Below are 22984 nucleotides of genomic sequence, written 5' to 3' on the forward strand. Positions count from 1 at the left end.
CTTTTAGCACTTAAAACATTTGGAAGACGATGGCACTTGAATGGATGGGAAGATTTCTACAAATTAAGAGGTGAGTAAGTGATTGTTAAGTTGCGACATAATTTTAAGTTTTTCAGTTGTCAAGTACTTCGCTATAACTGTTCTTGATTTCAACGCATGAAGCTGTAAATGAATGTTTCCGAATTGAGCTTTTTGAGTAGGAAGAGATAGAGTAACTTATTATATTTATGCCATCAGAGAGGATATGAGGATGTGTAATAAAAGCATGCTTGGATGCCCCCACATATGTGTGCTAAATCCCTTTACCTGTGATTACTTAGTCTTGGTTTAGGAAATTTCTCTCAGTTTACCACACAGAGATAGTCGACTGCACTCTACAATATTCTGCAGCAAGTGTTGGAAACTCACAGATAAAGTGTTCAACTGTCACCTTTGAGTCCGGATCCTTGCAACTGCTGCATAACTAGTTGAAAGTTCTTTGGGCACACATACCTACAAGTAAGTCTCCTGTGTAGACGGCTGTGAGGTTGTAGTTATATTCCATGCCAACTCCTTACAGAGCCCTGGTTTTACTCCAAACCTGTCTGCCAATCCTATACGACCCTGAGCAGCTGTACGGTTACATGTCTATTTGGCTGTCGGGTGATAAATTTCGGTAAATCCGCCTTAGACTTTAGCGCCCATGACCACTGCGTAGGACACATTTAGTTTGTTAGTTCATTCACTGTCCCATTTGCTCTGCGATCCATATTGATGTAATTTCGGATTGACATGAAATTGAGAACAGCTCTCTACTACAGTCCTGCAAAAGATTCTCTGACTATCTGAAAAAAATGGTTATGAGTTCTATGTATCTTGCCGGCCCCCTCAATTTAAACGCTACTAGCTTGAAATCATTTGTGTGACTGAATTCCGCTTAGTTTTTTTTAATCCTAAATGGGTTATAACCTCTTTAATATTGTTTTTATTATTGCAAGTTTTTATTTAGCTTCACTTTTATGTACATATTAGAGTGGTCCCAGTTTTTTTATGGAGGAAAAAATGTAATAGTAGAAAATGGGGCACCCCCTCAGTACACACAATATCTAAATAAAGTATTTAAGTGAAATTCATTTTAAGTTATGAAATTGCTATTTTCGTTATTAAGATTCTGCATAACTATTTCAGAAGTAAATCCTCTCTTTCGTTTGACCTTTATATTTAATATTTTATATTTGTATATATATAACTTAACTTTATCCGACTTTTAAACACCTGACAACCCTCTTCAAAAGTATTTTTAAACTAAAATTGTATTTAATGTTATGTTGGAGTAAATGAGCGGTATGTAGATGTTTAGATATTTATATACCAACTAGACAAGTTGACTTGAAGCTTTAAGAAAATCCAATACCAACTTGATTCGCCGTAATTCTGGCAACATAAATATGTGTGAGTCTTTAGCAGAACGGAATCAGCTGCAACCAACCAACAAGCCCTTTCATTGAACCTTGCTTAAGGACTGTGAAAACAAATTTGACCCAGGGCACGAATAAAACTGCAGTGCATTTTGTAGCTTCTTTTGCTCCCGTTGTATGCAGCTGTAATTTCCCAATCCACCTTTGTATTAGTTCTTCGAGAGGAATCTCTACGAAATGAGATCAACAGAAGCGTTGCACCGACAGCAGTATACTAAATTTCATACTTATTCTGCACATCAGCATAATAGCATTAAAAGCTCATTCCTTTGAAGTAACGATTTTATTTTTCTAAGAACTGATATTCAATTACAAAATATAATCTCTTCAAATGCAAATACTTTTCGTGCCAAGAGCAGCTCAATGCCCTGAAGTGCCGCCTAAGTACCGCAAAAGGCTGGAAAATCTTGCTGAGTAGATAATGCAAAGTGACAAAAAATTATGATGATGTTATTTTAAGCGTAAAAGCAATTCGAGTGCTCCATTTAATGCGCTCCAGCATCCACACCCACCCATATGCATACAAACAAATTCTATATACATACATACATACGTAAGTGCATAAGCAGAGTTGTACGTACTTATTTATGTACATACGGGCATACACTAAATACTCGTAGTTTTGCCAAGTGAGCCAGCCGTCAGGGACAAACAAACATTTTATGAGAGCATCTCATACAGCCACTGACGATGGCACTGCATAGTGTAGGCCATTGAGCAGAGTTGGCTTTTAGCCAAGCGTGTGAAGTGCGCTGTTGCTGTGGCTGTTGGCATTGCTGTTGTAAACAAATGTGGCAGCAAGTGCAGTGGCACGTTGCAATGCTACCAAATTGCCGTCGATTTCTCACCGTCACTAGCGTGGGCAGCACACACATAAATAAGCGTGCAAATGTGTAGTACAACAAAAAATGCGCTACAAAATGTTGTTGTGATTGCAATAATAATGTGTTGTAATAAATGTTCTAAAATAGCGGACGCTCGCGTGGTTGTACGGGCCTAAAAGCAGGCTATGAAAACGATATTCTATTGCTCTTTCGCATAGTTTTTGCTCTGCTCGCTAATGTTTTACCAAGTGGGATGTTCTTATTATAATATTTTTTTTTAACTAAAGTTTTTTTACGTAGCTACAAATTTGATCATCCATAAAAATAGTATGTTGAAAATAATTGTTTGTCAATTTCCTTAGGTATTTGATGAAGTTGTCATCGATAACCGATAAAACGTTAGCTTATACTTGCGATAACCAGAGAACTATACGGATTTGGTTAGTTGCATTTGATTCTTTAAGGGAAGAGAATCTCAGACTTTTATCTCAAAAAGTCTATTAAAAGTTGTGATGAATTTTATTTTATTTTATCGACATTTTATCGACTTTTTCATTGATATGTTATTGACTTTTTTCTATATACATATGTATTTATCGATATATAGTTGAGATATCTGTTTATCAATACATGGTTTTATATATATTTATATATACATGAAATCTTTATTGAAATATTTATCGATATTATTATCGGAAAATTTAGCTGTATAATCTTTTATCGGTATTGCATTAAACGGATTGTATACATATTAATCGATACATATTTTTATCGATATGTTGAAAAACATCGTAGAATTCCTGAAAGAACGCCCTAAGTTACTTTATTTGCATGGGCGTAGCCAGGTAGGGGCAGGGGGGTGCTCGAGCCCCCCCTAACTTTCAAATTTTCCTTATATATATATAAAATAGTACCCTGAAATGCCAGCTTAATAGGGTCGAGGGCCGCCCCCCCCTAAATTTCATTCTGGCTACGCCGATGTTTATTTGTCAAAATAACTATCGGTTAAACTATCGAAATGGAAAACAATATCAATGTCCAGTAGATTTTTTGTTATATAGCCGTAGATACATACATATATATTTGTCTATTTAAGCATTAATAAAGTTGTTATCAAATTCCTTATCGAAATGACTATCAGAACATTAATCGATATATTTTTTTACCGATATCGCCATACAAGTTTTGTATACGTAATCATCTATACGTATAATATTTCTGAGAACTCATGGAAGGACGACCCTAGCTGCCTTCATTCGCGTTGTTATTGAAGCCGGGTATCCGTACCGCCCACCAATGTGTTAACAAAAAAATGTACCGTTCAACATGTGCTCATTCTGTATAAGTTTTTTGTTTTGTTTTTTAATTGCCATTTTTTAGCATATTTATGCTGTTTGCTGGCGTGTAGCGTTGCTTTAAAACTGTCTTCCGTTTTTCTATTAGCTACATTTTTTCAGTTCGCTACTTGTTTTGCCTGCCATTATTGAATTCCCGCTCTTTGCTATTTATGCTGTTGGCTGGCAACGGTCCCTTTGTTGCGGCAGTGTGCCAAATCGGCATCCTGCAGATAGGCCAATAATTGTCAGGAAATGCCATGGCTGGAAAAATTTATTAAACCTTGTAAACGTTTGCTTGCTTGCAGCATTGACTTGATGACTTTTTGATGATGCTGATATTTGATCGTAGCGTCAATGAAAGCCAAGTTGAATGCAATTGCTATTTCTTTGGCTAAGGTATCGGAATTTGGCACAAAGATGTTTAGAACTTATTTATTAGTAAAATTTTAGGGGGGAGGGGAAGTTTTTAGTTACATGAAAAACTTGTAATCACTTTACAAATAATGCTACCACATATACTAATAAATTTTATTGCGCTTGTGGTATTTAATAAAATATTTGTAGGAAAACCACAAAAATTTACAATTGGTATAAAATTTAGCTGCTCTTTCGGAATCACCATATCTCCTAATCTTCATCGAGTTCACGAGCTCATAGTAACCAATAAAAAGTACTTTGGTACGTGCTCGACCGAACCTTTCCTCCAGTCTCCAGATTGTTTTTATGAGAAGTTTTTTCATGGCGGACACATATGAATGAACTTGGAGATGTGCCAGTGTCCACAAAAGGGTGGCCGCTCTTGGAAAAAAAAGCTTGATTATTCCTCGGATTAGAAGTCGAATCAAGGTCTATGTTAGGCTAGTTAGGAGGGCGTGTGTGGAAAGTTGCATGCTTCAACTCGGATGCATAGTTGTCCTTTGTGAGCGCCCTCTGTTGGCGAATGCTTGAAAGAGCCACATTCGCATTACTGGGGCTGCGTTCATAAAGACAACATGAATAATGAAGGAATTAACTTGTTGAATCACTTTCCCACGTTCAATATCTGTGCAATACTGGTCCAGCAGCGTGACCCCAGGTGTTTGTGGAGTTATTCGTCTTTTACTTATGTCAGATCGAAATAAGGGATGGATGGCCTTGGAAGATAGATAGATAGAAACTGATAATTGAAACGTGCTACAGGTGTATACCAGATCTCCATAAATTAATTGAAATCAATTGAATAGTATCAATTTCGATTGTCTGTTTTGAGGAAGTATGTCCACTGAGAAGAAGTTGCGAGAGAAAAGCGGTTTTCTGGTGGAACGTTGAACTGACCAAACTTCGCAAAATAGGGCGTTAAAGCTCAAAACGATGAGGACTGGTCCGAACAACATCATGGGTGGTGGCTGAGAAGTCGCTGATGTTTACTCTAGCCGCTTTTATGAATTTAAGTCCTCTCGTCCAGTTGATTTGTAAACGAGGATGCTTAAGTGTGAGCACATAAAGATTTTAGAGTTTAGAGTGTGGCATTTCGCCTTATTATCATACTTTGGAAGGCAGGTAAGATAGTATTAATTGCTAAACCAGGTTAAAATTGATATCCACCAATCATCATTAATGCTAAATACTAGGGTTGAATTTATTAGTTCACTTAAAAGATTAGTTTAGTTCTAGTTCGTTCAGCTCAATGAACTAGCTCTTCTGAGTCTTAGCTCGTTCTTCTTATTGAGCTATAGTTCACCTAATTAAACTACTTCGCTTGATGCTATTTCATTCGACCAACTGCTAAGGTTCCCAAAAAGGTCTGGTTAGTGTGCTGAGGAGAAAACTTTGCGGATGATGGTACACAATTCCAATGGCTCCGCTAGGAATGTGTATTAATACATTTTTCGTAAAACCACCACTTTGTGTGAAGTACATCTGGTCGCTGAGTGGTTATTTTTAAATTTAAGCGGTACGCCACTACTCATATTTTTAGGAAGAAAATGGAAATTGTTGCAAATTTCAAGCACGTTCGTAGAAAGATAAAGAATCATGACATTTCAGAAACATAAATACGAAGAAAAATTATGCAGATGAAAAGGTTAAGACGCACTCTATGTAAGCACGTGCATTTAATGCCATTTGTATCACTTGGAGCAAACAAAAAAAAAACGGAAAGCGAAAAACAGCACTCAAATCCTTGGCATGAAAAATGTGTTTGGCTCAGACACATCACTTTCGCATCTAATACTTATGTATGTAGTACCTTTATTTGAAAACAAGGTTACTTAGTGCATAATAGCTGATTGAGGCGAGCATATGAATACTAATTTGCAAGCGAGCGAATAGAAAGAGTATTGAACGCATTTGTGTTTGCTACAAGGACAAGCAAGGACATGGGACAGCTGAAGCGAAGGATGGTAAAAAAGTGAATTGCTTCTCCAACGCCCAACTCATTATGAATGAATAGCTAGCTACTCTCGTTGTCCAATGCTTGAGAGCTCATCACTGCTGATGCTACCGTTAAAAGTACGTTGAAGAAATTACAAACAACTACTTACCAGTCAGATTGACTGACTACGTGCACCGTACACTCCCCTATGATTAGTACTAATCCTTTGTGCGGTGGATCACGTTTGAAGCGCGACGCAAATAGAGTGTAGATACTCGTACCATAATGCTGACTCTAATACTTCAACCTGCATGTATAGAGGAGAGTTGGACTATTAGTAAATCAAGTTGCATGTGCTGCTTACCTAAATGATGGCGATTATTGGATTAGCTTTCTCAATTTTTGCGTTTTGAATTGCCGGCTTAGTGCTGACTTTTAGCTTTCCATTGGCTAATCGAATCTCTGGTGTGGTTTAGCGTTTGAGTTGAAGCTTAAGAGTGCAAAGATTATCGTTCGATTGGGAGATAAATTATTGAGATGTTTGAAGAGTTTTTTGTATGAGTTGCATTGATTTTCTGTACAGTTTCAAAGTACGAACTACCACCGGAAAAGGTCTTGGGCACGATAAAAAAAAGCTGTTTTTCCAAAAGCGGTCGCCTCCCGGCAGGCATTAGGTCTGCCATGAAAAAAGCTTTTCATTAACACCTGACACTCCCGTGACAAAATCCGTGTTAAAAAATCTAAAACTTTCGTACAAATTTCGAGCTATTTTAAAAATTCTAAAAAGTCAACTGTAATTTTTAGTTATTTGAAACTTGTATTTTGTTACACTAGAATTCAATCGCCCACAAAACTGCATTTTTAGAATCTAATAAAAAAAAATTATGAAAAAGTTTTGATATTTTTTTTTAAATTGCATACATTTTTAAGGTAGTATCACTCAATTGCTATATTTGTACATATTTGTAAATTTTTATGTTGGGCTTTTGATTCAAAATAAAAAAAATTGGAACAATTTTTATTTTTTTTTACCTTCCTTTTATTAGCTCTCTAGTTACAGACCTGATGACAGTACGAATGGCAATTATAATAGGGAGGTTTTAGTTTTTTAAACTATAATTTTATTTTGTAGTCAAATGATTGGTAAACAAAATATGGGCGCTAATTTTAAAATTTCAACCCTGTTTTTATGAAAAATTTTATTTTTATCAGTATTTTTCTTTTAATCAAACCATGTTGAAATAAAAGAGAAAATAACAGAAAATCTTGTCAGCTCCCTTGCCAACTTTTATGGTGAAAAACTTTTTTGACAGAAAGCACTTGTACATCATTTTGATAGCGCTGCTCCATTCGGAATGGCCGAATGGCGTGCCGTTTGAGAGGTCCGAGGTTCGAGTCCTCAGTCAGTTTTATTATTTTTAATTTATTTGCTTTTATTTTTTTAATGTAATTTTTGATTTTATTTTAAAAATGAAAATATATAAATTTTTTCTTTTACTAAAATTTTTGGAACTTTGTTTCTTTATTTTTATTTTCTGTTTCTTTTTTAATTACATTTTTCTATATTATTGTTTGAAGAAAAAATATTTTTTATTATTTCAGAAATTTTTTAGACATATTTCTTTTTCTTTTTTTCAGTATCTGTTTTATTTATGTTTAAAATTTTTTGTTGTAAAAGGAAAGATATTTTTTTATATCATTAAATATTAAGGAAATTATTTTATTTGTTTTTTTAAATCTCATTTTATATTAATTTTTATATTCTGGCGTTTAAAAAAGAAACATATTTTTTCATATTAAATTTTTAGCAAACTATTTTTATATTTGTTTAATTAATATTTTTAAACGAAAAGTTGTTTTTAGAAGAAAACTATATATTTTCTTATTCCCTTTAATTTTTACAGAAGCTATTGCTACAAGAAAAACAGAATAACGCTAAGACATCCTCGTTAGCAGATTTTTTTGAATTAGTCGTTCGAACTGGAACCTTTTAAAATAAAAAAATAAATAAAAATAGCTTTTGGATAAATCTAGCGGAAAATCTTTCTTTCAAAAACGAAGTAAAGATTGATTAAATATTAAAAAATTACATTGAACTTGTGAACTGGATTGATTTTGGTTTATTAAAAGGGTGGTAACCTTCTCTTCAAAAATATTTTAGAAAAAGCTCTTTAAATACCCATGCTTTTATAACCACAGCAGACTGTGCATAAGAACTTATTGATACCGTCAATTGGTTACTGTCCGATCTAATCCTGCTACTGCAACCTCAGCCGCGTACAAATATCTTTTGCTTAATAGCAAACTCAAAAAATTGCTTACTGCAATTAACGAAGTTCACGCCTTTGTGCATTCTTAGATCAATTTCAGCTTTAAGACATACATTATTCGATTTTTCGCAAAGAAAAATATTTGGGAAATTTTTTGCTTCGCCCTCCTTTTATTACCCACAGTAGCACGGATCACCGATTCTGTACGCACACAAATACCAAAAAAAAGGAAAAGTATGTCCACAGCTTTTGTGCCACGGCTAGATTATGACATTGACGCTAGTTTAAATATTAATGAAAACCAAGTGGCACTTAGACAACTTAAGTTGGCTGAATTGAGGCGGCTAACTTCAATTGATAAGGAAGAGCGAGTTAATTTTTCCTCTCCTCTCGTCCCACTTCCGTTTATCAAAAGCCAAATATGTTAGCGTTTTTATTAACATTAATGTTGGTATTTTTTTTTGTCTATACTCCTCCTATTTGGGGTCTATAGCTTCGTTGCGAAACTTTTCGGCCACAAAGTTTAAGCCTGCTTGCACGCTGGCTGGCTGCCTGGCTGGCTGGTCGCTTAGCGCAAAATGTTGCACTGGAGATTTGACAACAAACTTTGTCCTCTGCTAACTGCTGAGCGTACAGCGAAAAGCGCGTTGTCTTGCTCTCGGCTGTATTTGGTATTAAATTGTCTACGTTCTAAGTTGTTTTTTTTTTGCTCTATGCTTGTTTTATTGTTTGTGGCATAAGCAAATCGACTTCAATGCCATTGAGACGCAATTACTATGAGCAACAAAAAAAAGGAAACTTTTGTTTTTGCTTTCCAATGGCGCGCTCGCGTGTTGATGATGGTTTATTTGCGTCCCCTCTTTCCCTTTCCCTTTCCCTTCCGGCTCCAACTTTTCTACTTTTCTCAACTCTGTTCGCCAATGTACGTGAATTTAATGCCGCTTTACTTTGTGCCCTCTCATTTGGTTTTTGTACGCTCATTGTTTTTGTTTTTGTTTCTGTTATCGTTTATTTTAATATGAAAAGTTTTTTTGTTCTGCATTTTTCGCATTCGTTGTTCGGCGCTGTGTCCTAAAATTATGTTTATTTTATGAAAATATAATGTCAATCGCTGTAGCGACGTGCTGGGGATTTTAAGTTTGCAACAAACAACTACAACAACTACCAAGCAACAACAGCAGCAATAGCAATAATAATACATACTAGCAAATCTACAACATTATATAGCAGTTAATAAATATTGATGTTCTGCGGAAGCGCCGAAGCCAAAAGGCGAAACTTTGAAAGTGATTTGTGATCTAGGCGCACTTGCAAAGCTCAAGTGATTTGAATTCAATGGAGGATTTCCGTTAAGTAATGGGAAATTATTGCTGTACTGCACAATGCAAGCAACAAAAATAAATTGTATATAGCATGACGCATGATGCGACCTTCAAAGAATTTAATCTATTTGATTTAATTGGCTCTATTCTGAGAATTTGAGGCGCTAGGAAGACGTGCACAGCTCAATGATTTTCGAGGTATTAATTATTGTTGACAAATTTAAGCGTGGAGTTTATGGTAACAATTTTTGAAAAAATGTCACGGGCCCCAACGATATGTATGTAGTATATAAAAGAGTGGCTTGTGGATGTTTAAAAGAAAAATTCCTTTGGGTATAAATGCGAACATCAGTGTATTGAAAAAGCGACGACAGAAGGTGGTTTATGACGTCGTTAATTTGGCACGAATAAGACTAAAATGAAGATGAAAGTTAAGGTTAAGATTGAGATTAAGGGTAAGTTTAAGATTAAGAATAAGATTAGGATTAAGTAAAGATTAATATTAAGGCTATGATCAAAATTAATATTAAGATTAAGCTTAGGACTAAGATTAAGATTAAAATTAAGATTAAGACTAAGATTAAAACTAGGACAAAGATTAATATTTGATTAAGATTAAGAGAGTTCTTAATATTAAGATTAAATTAGAGTTAAGATTAAGATTAAGGCTGAGGTTATAATGAATATTAAGATTGAAATTAAAATTAAAATTAAGATTAAAAGTAAGATTAAGATTATTATTGGGATTTGATTAAGATTAATATTAAGACTAATGTTAAAATTATTCTTAATTCAAAGCTTCTTAAGAAAAAGATTTTTATTAAAATTAAAATTATGATTAATATTACGACTAAGATTAAGATTAGGACTAAGATTATAATTACGATTGAAATGAATGGAGATTGAGATACAGATTAAAATAAGATAAGATTTTTTTTGCGTGATACATACTCGTAACTCTCAACTTGGAGAAATTTTGATCAACTGAAACCCATTTACTAATTAGAAAACTATTTAATTTGCAAGTCTAGTTGCTTAAATTTTCAATAAATTTGATAAAATTATTTCAGAGTGCCCAAAACTATCTATTTTTAACCGACTTCCAAAAAAGGAGGAGGTTATCTGTTCGTCAGAACTTTTTTTTTATGTATGTTACCGCATAACTTTGGACCACGTCAACCGATTTCGATAATTTTAATTAATAATAACAATTTTGCATAGGAAAGCTAGTATCTCAGAGGTGGTCCCAAATGAATAGAAGTATCCTTGACGGCTACTCTTGCGCAAATAGACTTGATATCAGTACACCGAACGCTGCCTGAAAACCAATATATGGCTTACTGAAAGGTTTTTCTGTGTGAGAGGTGACAGGAGGCTGTGAAAGTATCTACTTTAGCGAACACTGTCCGATTAGAATTTATTGTCCCAGCTGCTAGGAGGACGGTGAGCTGGAGTCATCTCAAAACTTCTTCTCAGGCTGTTCAATACTGTCAAAGCTATAGTCTAAGTACCTGCGATTGTACTTTTTAACCAACCGTGATTAAGCACTCTGGGTCCGGCAACTACCGCATGGCAACTTACTCCTTGCCACACAGCGTTTTTCGCTATATCGTAGCAGCTACCACTGATGTGCTCCTATCTAAGCGTGTCTGTGTGTCGCCAAACAAATTTAGTCGAATCCTATTTGTATACCTATGTTAACCCATCAACCTTTGCTACTTTTTTATTCACATAGTTTCATATGCACTCTTTTTAGTCATTAAACTGTATTGATAATTACTTTAAGCTTACGATAATTAAAAGCTCTCATTGTACCTCTCGTACTTAAACTGACCCAATACATTCTGTTTAGTAGACAAAACACAAACTGTGCACATTGGTGCAGCAGGGCGTATGAGCAACACATTAAAACTAAGCACGCTAATGAGACCGCACTGCATTGTTTTTGGCAACTATGATTCATAGTCTATGATGAGTTTTGTTTGTCATAGTTTCTGCTTGCCTTGAAAAGAAAATTAAGTTTGCAGTAGCTCACACTTTTTCGCTGAATAAATTACGCATCAAACATAAATGCAAAGTGTATTAAGCACTTAATTAAAATAGTTTTTCTTTTAAATTGTTAAAAGTTTTGATTGCTTTGATAGACACAATTTTTTTCACAAAAAGTTGAAAAGTTATTCATATGACAGCGGCATTGTGTTATACATACATACATCAACTGTTAGAATAATATGTCTGTATGGTTTACATTTTGTTTCATTTTATTTCAAAAATCTCCGCTTAATAGCATGTCACAAATGAAATAAAGCTATTCAACTTAATTAGTATTGTAAAATTAATTACGCTGTCACTAAGCTTGATCCAAGCGAGAGTATCACACAAGGCAAAAGTGTTCTGACCACAGCAGCGAAGCTGTGTAAATGCATACATATGTTTTTTATGTACATAAGTAAGCATGTTCTGAGTACACAAACATACGTACATACATACATAAGTATGCATATTCATTTCCTGCCGCACCAATACTCTGCTCTTGCACACTCACTGACGGTGAAGGACTCGATAACAAAGTCATGCAAGTTTTGCATTCAAAGCAACTTAACGCAATTAAAAAATCATTATTAACACGCTAATCTGCTTGTTGTCTTTCCGCGCCGTCACCAATCTCCATCAACATCATCCTCCGATCGATAAGCTCGCAATAGCATGGCGTGTCGTAATACATAAAGGCAAATGTTATTTTATTAAAGGAGAAAAAATCTGCAAATTTTTTTTCCAGCTAATTTTCTCCGTTTTTTTTTCTGTGCTCACATCAGATCACGTTCTGTTGCTGACTGGCTTTGATGGCATGCTGCCGGTATTACTTCCACTTTGCTGCTTCATTATAAAACATCAGCAAGCAGCGGAAGAGCCATTTACCGCTTATTATATGAAGGGCTCTATAACAGCCTGTTGCTGCTCTTTTGCGCTTTAGACATTCGTCCTCGTCCCTGCTTATTCATTCAATTTGGCGTTCATTTAGCTTTAGTATGTATTAGCGCAGCCCCGCGCCTCGGCACTCGTGTGTGTAGGGATGTGCGTATGTGTGTGTTCGCTCAATTGCTTAATATGACAAGCATAATTAAATTTCCTATACTCACTGTTGGCTTTTTAATTATTTGCACATTGAACGTGTGTACTTATGTAATATTTGTAAACATTATGTATATATACATATGTATCTATATGGATGGGCATATATGTATATGTGTCCTCCTGGGGGTGTGTACCCTAAACGAAGGCTGCCTAATGGGTTTGTGGAAAATTAAGTTATTACGATATGCTGCAAGTATTTTATAATAAATTTGTGCATGCATTTGTGAAAATATATGATGACCTTAATTAGTTATACGGCTACTTCATGCCTTTCATAATTGAATTATGAAGAAAGCTCTTTAGGCTTATAATACAATGGAAGTACTATGAAGTAGCTTAAATAAAAAAAATATATATTTTAAAGTATGAAATCTAATTTCAAATACATATTTTTCACGATTAGCATTTCTTTTATAATGCGGCTTATAATTAAAGAAATTAACTTGATTAACTGAAAAGCTCACCAGGATTATTATTTTGTGAGTTTGAATATTATAGTTGACTATTTTTTTAGAAAGAATATGATGTGCCCATGCAGCCCAAAATCTTTCCTAAGGATGGCAAACCAATCATCCTCTCTTTGCTTCTATTTAAAACACTGGATAAGTTAATTGATATGAATATTAGAACAGGATTCTCGTGATCACGCGATCGGAGCTGAACATGTGCATATATATACAAGCGTGGGCTGGCCATCACAAGACCCTGAAATCCATAGAGGAAGCCTTCGTAAATAAATTGGGACCTAACTGTAGATGCCTTTCTCGATATCGATGAGGCTTTTATTTAAAAATTTCTGGTGGAAATCGTGTTAGAATCTAAGCCTGTATCTGAAACCAATATTGTGAAATTTATACGTATAAACTGCATATTTTTCCCCGAAACAGTCGTGGCGGAGTTGGGATTAATTTCTGAACGCCTTTTATGACTAAATCCGAGTATGACTGAACCTAGTGGCTGAGTGGATTACGAACAGTAGACTTACTGTAAAAGCTAGTAAGACAGAATGTGTCTTACTCACTGGGAAGTACCCTATGCATTCTTCACTCCCTTGAATCAGTGAGGTAATCAGGACCATTCCCGCCCTTGCGCTGAAAGCTATTCTAAACAAGGTTGCTGTGTAAGGTAGTAAGGTAGACACTGGGTGCCTTACTAACATAGAGCTCTGCATCATCCTTAGTTAGGGTGTCCAAATCGCAGTAGTGGTTCAGGAATTGAATAAACTGATGCTTTTAATATTTATATTTAGGATTTCAGGAAAAGTTAGCATACGCTCGCCTACTCCGTCCCCTCCCTTCCTTTCGCAATTATGAACTGGTGGCATTATAACCGTTTAGAAAAAAGAATAATAATAACGTGACACCAATTTACTTCTGAAACTGCTTTTTAATGTTCAAGTAATGGGAATTATTGCGTATGGTGTTATTGCATGCACCCCACCATATAGGAATTATACCAGGTGAAGTAGTTAGAGCGAGAAGAAAGATTTTGACACTGCCTTATATGAACAAGTAAGAAAGTCTAAGTTCGGGCGGAGCCGAACATTAAATACCCGGCGCAAGTATTAAAGATATGTTTTCCACCTTGCCGAAAGCTACCGCTACATGATAAGCCGGGGTGTATACATTTTAAGTAAATTAGCGTCCTTAAATTTCGACATATTGAAATTTCAAGCATTTCTGAAATTTATTGTTATTTGAAAAGCGGCCGTAATTTAAGACCGATTTCAACAATTTTCAACGGTTTGCTTTTATGTGGCAAGCACAATAACCATACCGTGTTTGGTACAAATTGGTAGAACGGTTAGCGAGATACATATATGTAATCACAAGTGGGCGGTGCCACGCCCATTTTCCAAAATTTTATCATAAACGTATTTCTTGGTAAAGAATTGTTGCAACCATCAATTTTGAATAAATTAGCTTTGATATTTACTGATTTATCGAAGATTTTGTATTTCTCGAAATTACCGTTATATGGAATGTGGGCGTGGTTATTGTCCGATTTTAAAAAGTTTCGGCCATTTGATATGCTGTACCAGGACCAACAACTGTGCCAAGTTTGGAAGAAATTTGTGCAGCGGTTACCAAGATATACACATGTAACCATAAGTGGGCGTGGCTACGCCCATTTGCCAAAATTTTAAAATATTCTTATTTTTCGTCTAAAACTCATTGTAAATATCAATTTTGAGTGAATAATCTTCAGTAGTTACTAAAATATCGCAGTTTTCGTATTTCTGAAAATTACCGTTATATGGGAGGTAGGCGTGGTTATTGTCGGATTTTTTAAATTTTCGGCCATTTAGTATGATGTATCAAGGCCAACAACTGTGCCGAGTTTGGAAGAAATTGGTGCAGCGGTTACCAAGATATACACATGTAACCATAAGTGGGCGTGGCTACGCCCATTTGCCAAAATTTTAAAATATTCTTATTTTTCGTCTAAAACTCATTGTAAATATCAATTTTGAGTGAATAATCTTCAGTAGTTACTAAAATATCGCAGTTTTCGTATTTCTGAAAATTACCGTTATATGGGACGTAGGCGTGGTTATTGTCCGATTTCGCCCATTTTCAATACCATCCGTCCTACACCCAAAAGAAGTTCACGTACCAAGTTTCATTAAGATATCTCAATTTTTACTCGAGTTATCGTGTGCACAGACGGACGGACGGACGGACGGACGGACGGACGGACGGACAGACAGTCACCGCTTAATCGATTTCTCTTTTCATTCTGATCATTTATGTATACATTTGTCTATATCTATCTCGATTCGTTTTGCCTGTTACAAACAACCGTTATGTGAACAAAGTTATAATACCCTTGTGCACAAGTGCGCTCGGGTATAAAAATTGCCTTTAAAATTTGACTAAAAGGCAGCCGAATATCAGAAAATAAAGCGAGAAAGCTGTTTTATTACTTCACCTGTTTATTTCGCCATGATTGCATGTAAGCATTTTAAGGTATTCCAACAATATTTTCACTATATTAAAAAGCATGCAGCCAAATTCATTCAAACGCGCTATGTCCAATTTGGCGAGCAGTTATTAAAGACGACGCTTTGCCTATATTTCGATAGACTTTTTATAAGTAAAAACATTTGTTTAATTGTATTTTTGGAATAAACAAAGTTTTTTTCCTTCTGTCAGAAAACTGTTTCTGTTACAAATAAATAGTATAAATAAGCAAACCTTTGTTGGAAATAAAGTAAAACTCAGAATTTGGTATTATTTCCCATTTAAAAGTGAAATAAAGGAAATTTTGCGTTATTGCCGTTTGTGTTATTTCACCCCCGGGGTTTTTGTGGTCGCTGATTACGAATCTCAAGTTAGATTTAAAAAATTTAAAATGGCGGTTCCAATATGGCGGACAATATTGTGTAAAGTAATTGGATTGGCTTGAAAGTAGTTACTCTATGAATTTTGGGCTCACTGTTCACGAATTCGAAGTTAGATTTAAAAAACTCGCAGCCTACAAAAAATGAAGTTTCCGAAGCCCACCAGGGGGAAGCTACACTACGAATGTAGACTTAATTTTTTATATTTTTTTTTAGTTTTTTATCTTTTTGTTTTTATTTTTACAGTTTGTCTATCAATTACGAATGTAGACTTTTATTTTTTTATATTTCGGATTTTTTTTTGTTTTTTAAATATATTTTTTTTACGAATTACGAACTTATACTTGGTTTCTTTTTATTATTTTTTGTAGTCTTATTTACTTTTTATTTTGTTTTTTATTTATATATATTTTTTACCAATTACCAATTCAGGCATATTTTTTATTTCTTTTTGTATTTTCCATTTCTTTGTTTTTTATATTGTTTATTTTTTTTACCAATTACGAATTTCGACTTTGTTTTGTATTTTTGTTGTATGTTATTTGTTTTTGGTTTTATTTATTTCAATTTCAATTCATTAAATAAGGTGGTTAAATGCTTCTCTCAGAAAAAACACAATTTTTAATTTCAGTTTTTAAATAAAAAATAAAGTTAAAGTGTGGATGTATCGTCAGTTATGCTCATCATCTCGGAACTTATCTCAGCAACTGAGAAATCTAAAAATTTATAATCAATTATCTAATGTTAGTGATAAACACATATAAAGGATTGAACCAAAATTGCTAACGCGGTTACAGCGCCATTGAAGAAGATGAATCAAATAAGAGGATTTCAAAATGTGGAAAATTGAGCAAATTCAACAGCAACAATAAAGATGTCGAATTCTGTTAAGCAAAGGCTATTTTGAATTATGTTTTGTCTGTTTTCGTATTTTGCTGCATCTTATTAACAAGAAACAATAGACAAAAAGAAAATGGTATTTATTATTTTTTGGAAAAAAATTGAATTTTACTATACACCGGACATGTAAATTTCAAATACAACTATTTTAATCAAAATGAAAATGTGACCATAGCTGTGCGATAATAGCTGTGTTTTTTACACGCATATACATACATCTACGCTTAACGTGTAAAAAAACGATCATCCAAAATTTCCATTTCAAAACAATTGATTTTGATTTTATTGACAACTATTCATAAGGGTAAAAAATAAAGACGATTCATTCGCTGGGTGATTCCCAATAAATATTAAATGTTACTCATACGCCATGTAGTCACGCCCCACACCCATAAGTTTCCATACATATTTATCATCGTAAATGGGATTTCGATCAGAGAATCTCGCATGATTGCTAAATGCGTGAAGGGCATTTGCAATGCGCTCCACTGCCATTCATGAGCACTTGCTTGCATGCCAGAAACAGCTGCTATCAATTTCATGCAGATTGCATATATGTAGACTCAGAATGCCTTATTGAACCCATTCAAGCATTCATATACATACTTAGAACTGTTTTAGGCCAGCATAAATCAGCAATAGTATCAGCCAATGGTAGGAGGTGTATGCTCAGGTAGTTGAAATGTACACAGTGTAAATATAGGGGCCGTGTGCTTGGATAAAGGACCGTAAATAGGGAAATTGGTTGCTTGGTTATGCACTAAGCTTATTGGTACATGTGATCACATTTTCCGAATAAACATTGCATATGGCCTTACTTGTAGGCATTAGTGATCTAGCTTTTATTGTACCCTACTGGTAACCACTACTATTATGCCACACTTTCAACTAGTCGCGTTATCTTGCTTTAAGTTTAGTATTGACTGCTGTTTTGTGGACATACAGTTGCTTGTCATGCATATACATGTACATATGTAAGCACTTGTATCACTGCTACGCAACTGAGCTCCACTCCATACATTGAGTACATTTTGATGTGGGTGTTGCTTTAATCGTTCTTGTGTTCTTGATTCGGTTGTGTCCGCCTGCAGTTACCTGCACTGTCCTTTTGTCTCTATTATATTCATACTATAGACTCATGTGCAGTCGAGCAATCAGTTATTTGCAGATTTTCAGAATGCATCTTGCATTGTTTATTGCCATTGTTAAGTAGGTGTATATTGCAATGTTTATGCATGTGTGGTTGTATTCGTGTCCATTAAAGTGCATAAATCTACCTACATACATAAGTGTGTACGCAAGGACGAATAAATAATTGATTATGTATTCAGTGAACCTCTTCAAGCGAATTTACATATTTATATACATATATATATATATATATATATATATATATTTATGTGTGTTTTCACACAACTGCTTTTGCTGATTACTTCGGTTTGGATATGATTTTAATTATTTCGGCTTTTAAAAACTTATACATTAGTGAATCAGTTAGGGATATACAATCATTGTGGATTTTAACGCATTTAAAGTATTTAACCTTACCTAACCTATTAAGAAAATATATACATATACTTTATGAGTATTTTATTTCTACATATAGGTACATTTGGTTTTTATCTCAGCAAAAATTAGGGCCGTTCGAAAAAAAATAATTTTGCCATTTAATTCCTACGCAACTACTATAAATAAATACCGGTATAAATTTGGCCTTTTTTGGACTTAGCCGCATATTCGGTAATTTCGACGAATTAATTGTGTGTCGTTAGCGTAAGACAGAAAAACGTGCCCCAGATCCCTGAAAATAAGATTTAATTATTATAGGCATGGCCAAATGATTTTTTTTTTGGGAATTTATTAGTCCAACTCTATAATAAACAATGGCAGGTAAACAACTTGGCACAGAATTATTGTAAAATCCAAGCTTTCACGATAATGAGCTTCAGTTACGAAACGGAGTTAAACTGGAAATATTTTCGTAAATTTTTAGACGATCCCTCTCCAGAGATCCTCGATCGGGTTAGTCCCTAACATCAGGTGATGAAGCGAAATAGTAGGGAAAAGTAGTGTTTCATTCAGTGGAACCAAGCAGTTGTTGACATTTTTGGTACTAAATTTTCACCTTATTTTATTGGATTATGAAGCTTTGAAACATTATAAGTAATATGTGTATATGTATGTACATAAAATCCACTTGTCATTCGGAGGCGGTGTAGTTCCCTAAATTTTTGTAGCAATATCAAGACGAACACCACAAATTAGAGCAGAAGCTCCGCCAGACATTGAGAAAAAGTGAAATTGCCAAAATAGTATATTATCTTAACCGTTTCCGAGATATGTACTCGATTTTAAATATTATTTAGAAAAAAATATTTTTTTTGCGTGTCCATCTACTTTTTAACCGACTTGAAAAATTTAGCCGGTTATCAATTCGTCGGAATTTTTTGTGTATGTTACCGCATAATTTTGGACTACGTCAACCGACTAATATAATTATTTTTTTAAAGGAAAGGTAGTACATCAGAGGTGGTTTAGATCTGATCATTAGAGTCATGAGAAAATTCTCTTAAATTTTTATATGAGAATTGAAGTCAATTTTGGCTTTTACTTCAAAATTACTTGTTGCTTTAAAATTACATCTTTTAAATTGCTAGTTTTTTTTTTTTGGTTTTAGTAACTTACTTTTTTTCCTTTTTATGAAATTTTTCCCTCCATTGGTTTGATCATGCAATCCGCCTACGTTATACCTTTCCGGATATTTAAAAAAGATATACAATTTTTAATGGTGTTTAGTAAAAAATACTTAGTAAAAATGATAATTTAAAAATTTTATCAAGCAGCGGTTTTTAACTGTAAGGTCTTGGTTCAAGTTTTATTTAGTACGTTTATTAATTGACTTATCCATTAACTTAAATAGAAGACATCGGACCCTTTAACTAACACCTAAAAAAGCGAACGTACAGAAAAAAATTATTATTTTTTTAAAGTAATTTTTAAAGTCAAATATTTCGGGAACCGTTAAGTTTTGGACGTCATGTGACATAATCAACTTAATCAGATATAACCTAAATTGTGATGTCCTTAAGTATCTAGGACGACTTTCCCGGTTACCCTGTATACATATATAATATCCGAAGGTCATCAGATCGGCACCGTTCGTTCGATTTCCCAAGGCGAGGTGTCAAACTAAAGTTATTGGAAAGTAGGTTTTATTTTTTCAAAAAGAGTTGCCACATTAAAAAATTTAATTCAAAATATTTAAAAAGTTAAATCAAATTTAAAATATATAAAAACTTAAATTAAATATGACAGTATGGGTATCAAATTATATGTATTTAAAAGGGCTTTATATCTTGGTCGCTTGTATGAGGGTTGCCATCTGTTTAAAAAAGCAAACTGAACTTGAATCAAAACAATGAGGCAATTGAAATATATATCACGGCATGGGTGTCAATTGAAAGAGGCTTTAGAAAGGTTTAGTTTGAAAATAATTTGAAGAGTGTTGCCATCTCTATGAAATGTCGAATTTTTTTTTAAGCTATACACAAGTTATACGAAATTATTTTTCTATATCAAAAATTAATTTTACAATCGTGTAGACCGTTTAACTCTTTGAGAGACGACAATTCCAAGAGTGTTTAAGCCCCTTAAGTGCCGAAGAAATTATTTTCGGTTTTCGTGCTTAACAATAAAAATTCATTGAATATGAATTACAATTAAAAAAAAAAAAAATAAATCAAAACAAAAAAAGTTCAAAATTAAAAAATAAAAATAAACTAAAGTAAATAAAATTATGTAATAATAAAAATAAAAAATAAATTCAGGTGGTACAACATATATATATTTAAAATCTTAGCTACGCATAGAATAGAGCAAATTATGTACCACCTTCGCGCATCCCCTTAAACATATGTGGTTCAAATTCTAAACCACTGCTGCCAAAAGAGTAAACTTCTTCTTCTTCTTATTAATTGCCGTTCTAACTGCCTAAGCGATTCTGGCGCCTAAGCGTTGTTAAACTTATAAAATGATGTCTTATCGATAATCAAGCCAATATTATCTATGTATCTACATATTAGCAACGATTATAAATAAACACTTAGCTAACGCAACTACTTAAACAGAATTTGTGCTCTATAGCATATTATAAATGCGCAATTTAAATTGGCAAACATACAAGTAGGTGGTAAGTATATACATATGTCTGGAGGTGTACATATGTAATATTGCGTTATACACTACTGGCATATCAAAATGTCAGCTTTATCTGCTTTTATAATTCATTAAGCTCTAAAGGTGTGTGCTCAAAAGTTTTCATAATTAATTTCCCACCAACGAACATATTCCGTACATACATACAAACATATGTATGTAAATGCAAGCAGATATATTCACAATCTGCGAATAAATGTCTGCTGATGAGCGCATACTCGAAATACTTGTTTGTAGTGTAAAGTACATATGTTTAACATATGTACGCTACAAGTGTAGCTGTACATATGCACACATACATATATGAACAATTTATTATACGGCTCGAGCTAACCTAGCAAAAAATCGGCAATCGCTTTTAGTGGTAACATGTTCCAATTTGTTCGCTTCTTTTGGACATTGCCGGTAATGCATAGTCGAATTTCATAGAATATTTTATTTATTTCGCTTCTTTGATTCATTACGGGTGAATGCAAAGTAGAATGCTTCATCGTAGTCAGCTGAAAAAAAGAATTAATACCCAAAAATTCTTTTTCTGCTATTACTTTCTGGTGCATAAAAATTATGTTTTGCTTTGCTTAATTTACATTTACATTCTCCTTTCGTTCGAAGGTAATGCTGCCGGTAAGCTTTTACGGACAATGAGCCTCATGCATAAAAACTGAGCTTAAGCTCCGGCTCGATGTTCAGTACAAATTCTTGAGCTTGAGCTCAAAGCGAAAGGGTAAGCGATTCCCATCGCCTAGTTTTAATTTCTATGGTAATCGTGTTTTTTTGCTGGGAAAATGCATGTAAATAGAGCTAGAGGAAGAGAGAAAGAGAAAGTGATATTCATGTGAATGATTATTCATACGAGTGTATATATGTATGTACGTACATTAGACCGTACCAGAAAAAAAGTACGCCGTCTGCCTAGTCTAAGGTACTTTGGCAAGGTAATTTCAAATTTTATCTTTTCCTTAACATTTTCCGTCATATATTCGGCATTTACAGTCGCATATTAAAGTATGATATATCGATGTTTAGTCTCTAGGAGACAAATTGTTTGTTCTAATGACCTCAAATACGCCGATCTAGTACTAACACTCTCAGTTTTTAACACCTAAGTACCTAAGCTAAGGAAGTATTCCGCTTATTCCGGTAGAACTATTAAAAAAAAAAATTGTTTGCCGATGTGAGGTGTCACCAAAAAATGTAAAAAGCCGACCCCTGAGTTCAGGCGAATTTCTCTTTTCCAAATTGCTTTCCACAAATATTTTTTAGATTGAGTGGCGTGCGGCGATCTTTTTTGTTTGCTTTTTAGGTGGTGTGGCATAGTGTATATATGTATTTACAAATACACATGTTTATGTAAGTAGTTATGTGCAGCTCATTATTGCTTCAAAATCACATAATTGCTTCAAAAGACTCATTAAATAAGTTATTTGTGCACTAGCTTGATATATACTATACATACATAAATGAAAATATATTTACATAATAAAATACATAAACACACACACTTTTGCAAGTATTTGCTTATTTATTTTCGCTTAATATGCGTGTTTAATGACACTCATATTAAGTTTTCTCTATATAATAGGGTTGTGTGTGACTATGTTGGTTCATAGCATTCATTTGAAATTTTTCAGTATGTCGGCACTTACGAAAGGCAAACTTTAGCTCATCTCTTTAACCTCCCTCACATTCCACAAGCGCATTCAGCGAAAGACTCTTGTAGCTGCTTATATACATACAAATGGATATTTGCTGAGCTTAACGCCTTTGTATAAATACTCAGTTGTATATAAGTGTGTTGTGCACTATGAATGACATATTCATAAGTAGT

The sequence above is a fragment of the Rhagoletis pomonella genome, unplaced genomic scaffold (assembly GCF_013731165.1).
Source record: "Rhagoletis pomonella isolate Grant_MI unplaced genomic scaffold, Rhpom_1.0 Rhpom_scaffold_00010, whole genome shotgun sequence".
NCBI classification, from domain to species: domain Eukaryota; kingdom Metazoa; phylum Arthropoda; class Insecta; order Diptera; family Tephritidae; genus Rhagoletis; species Rhagoletis pomonella.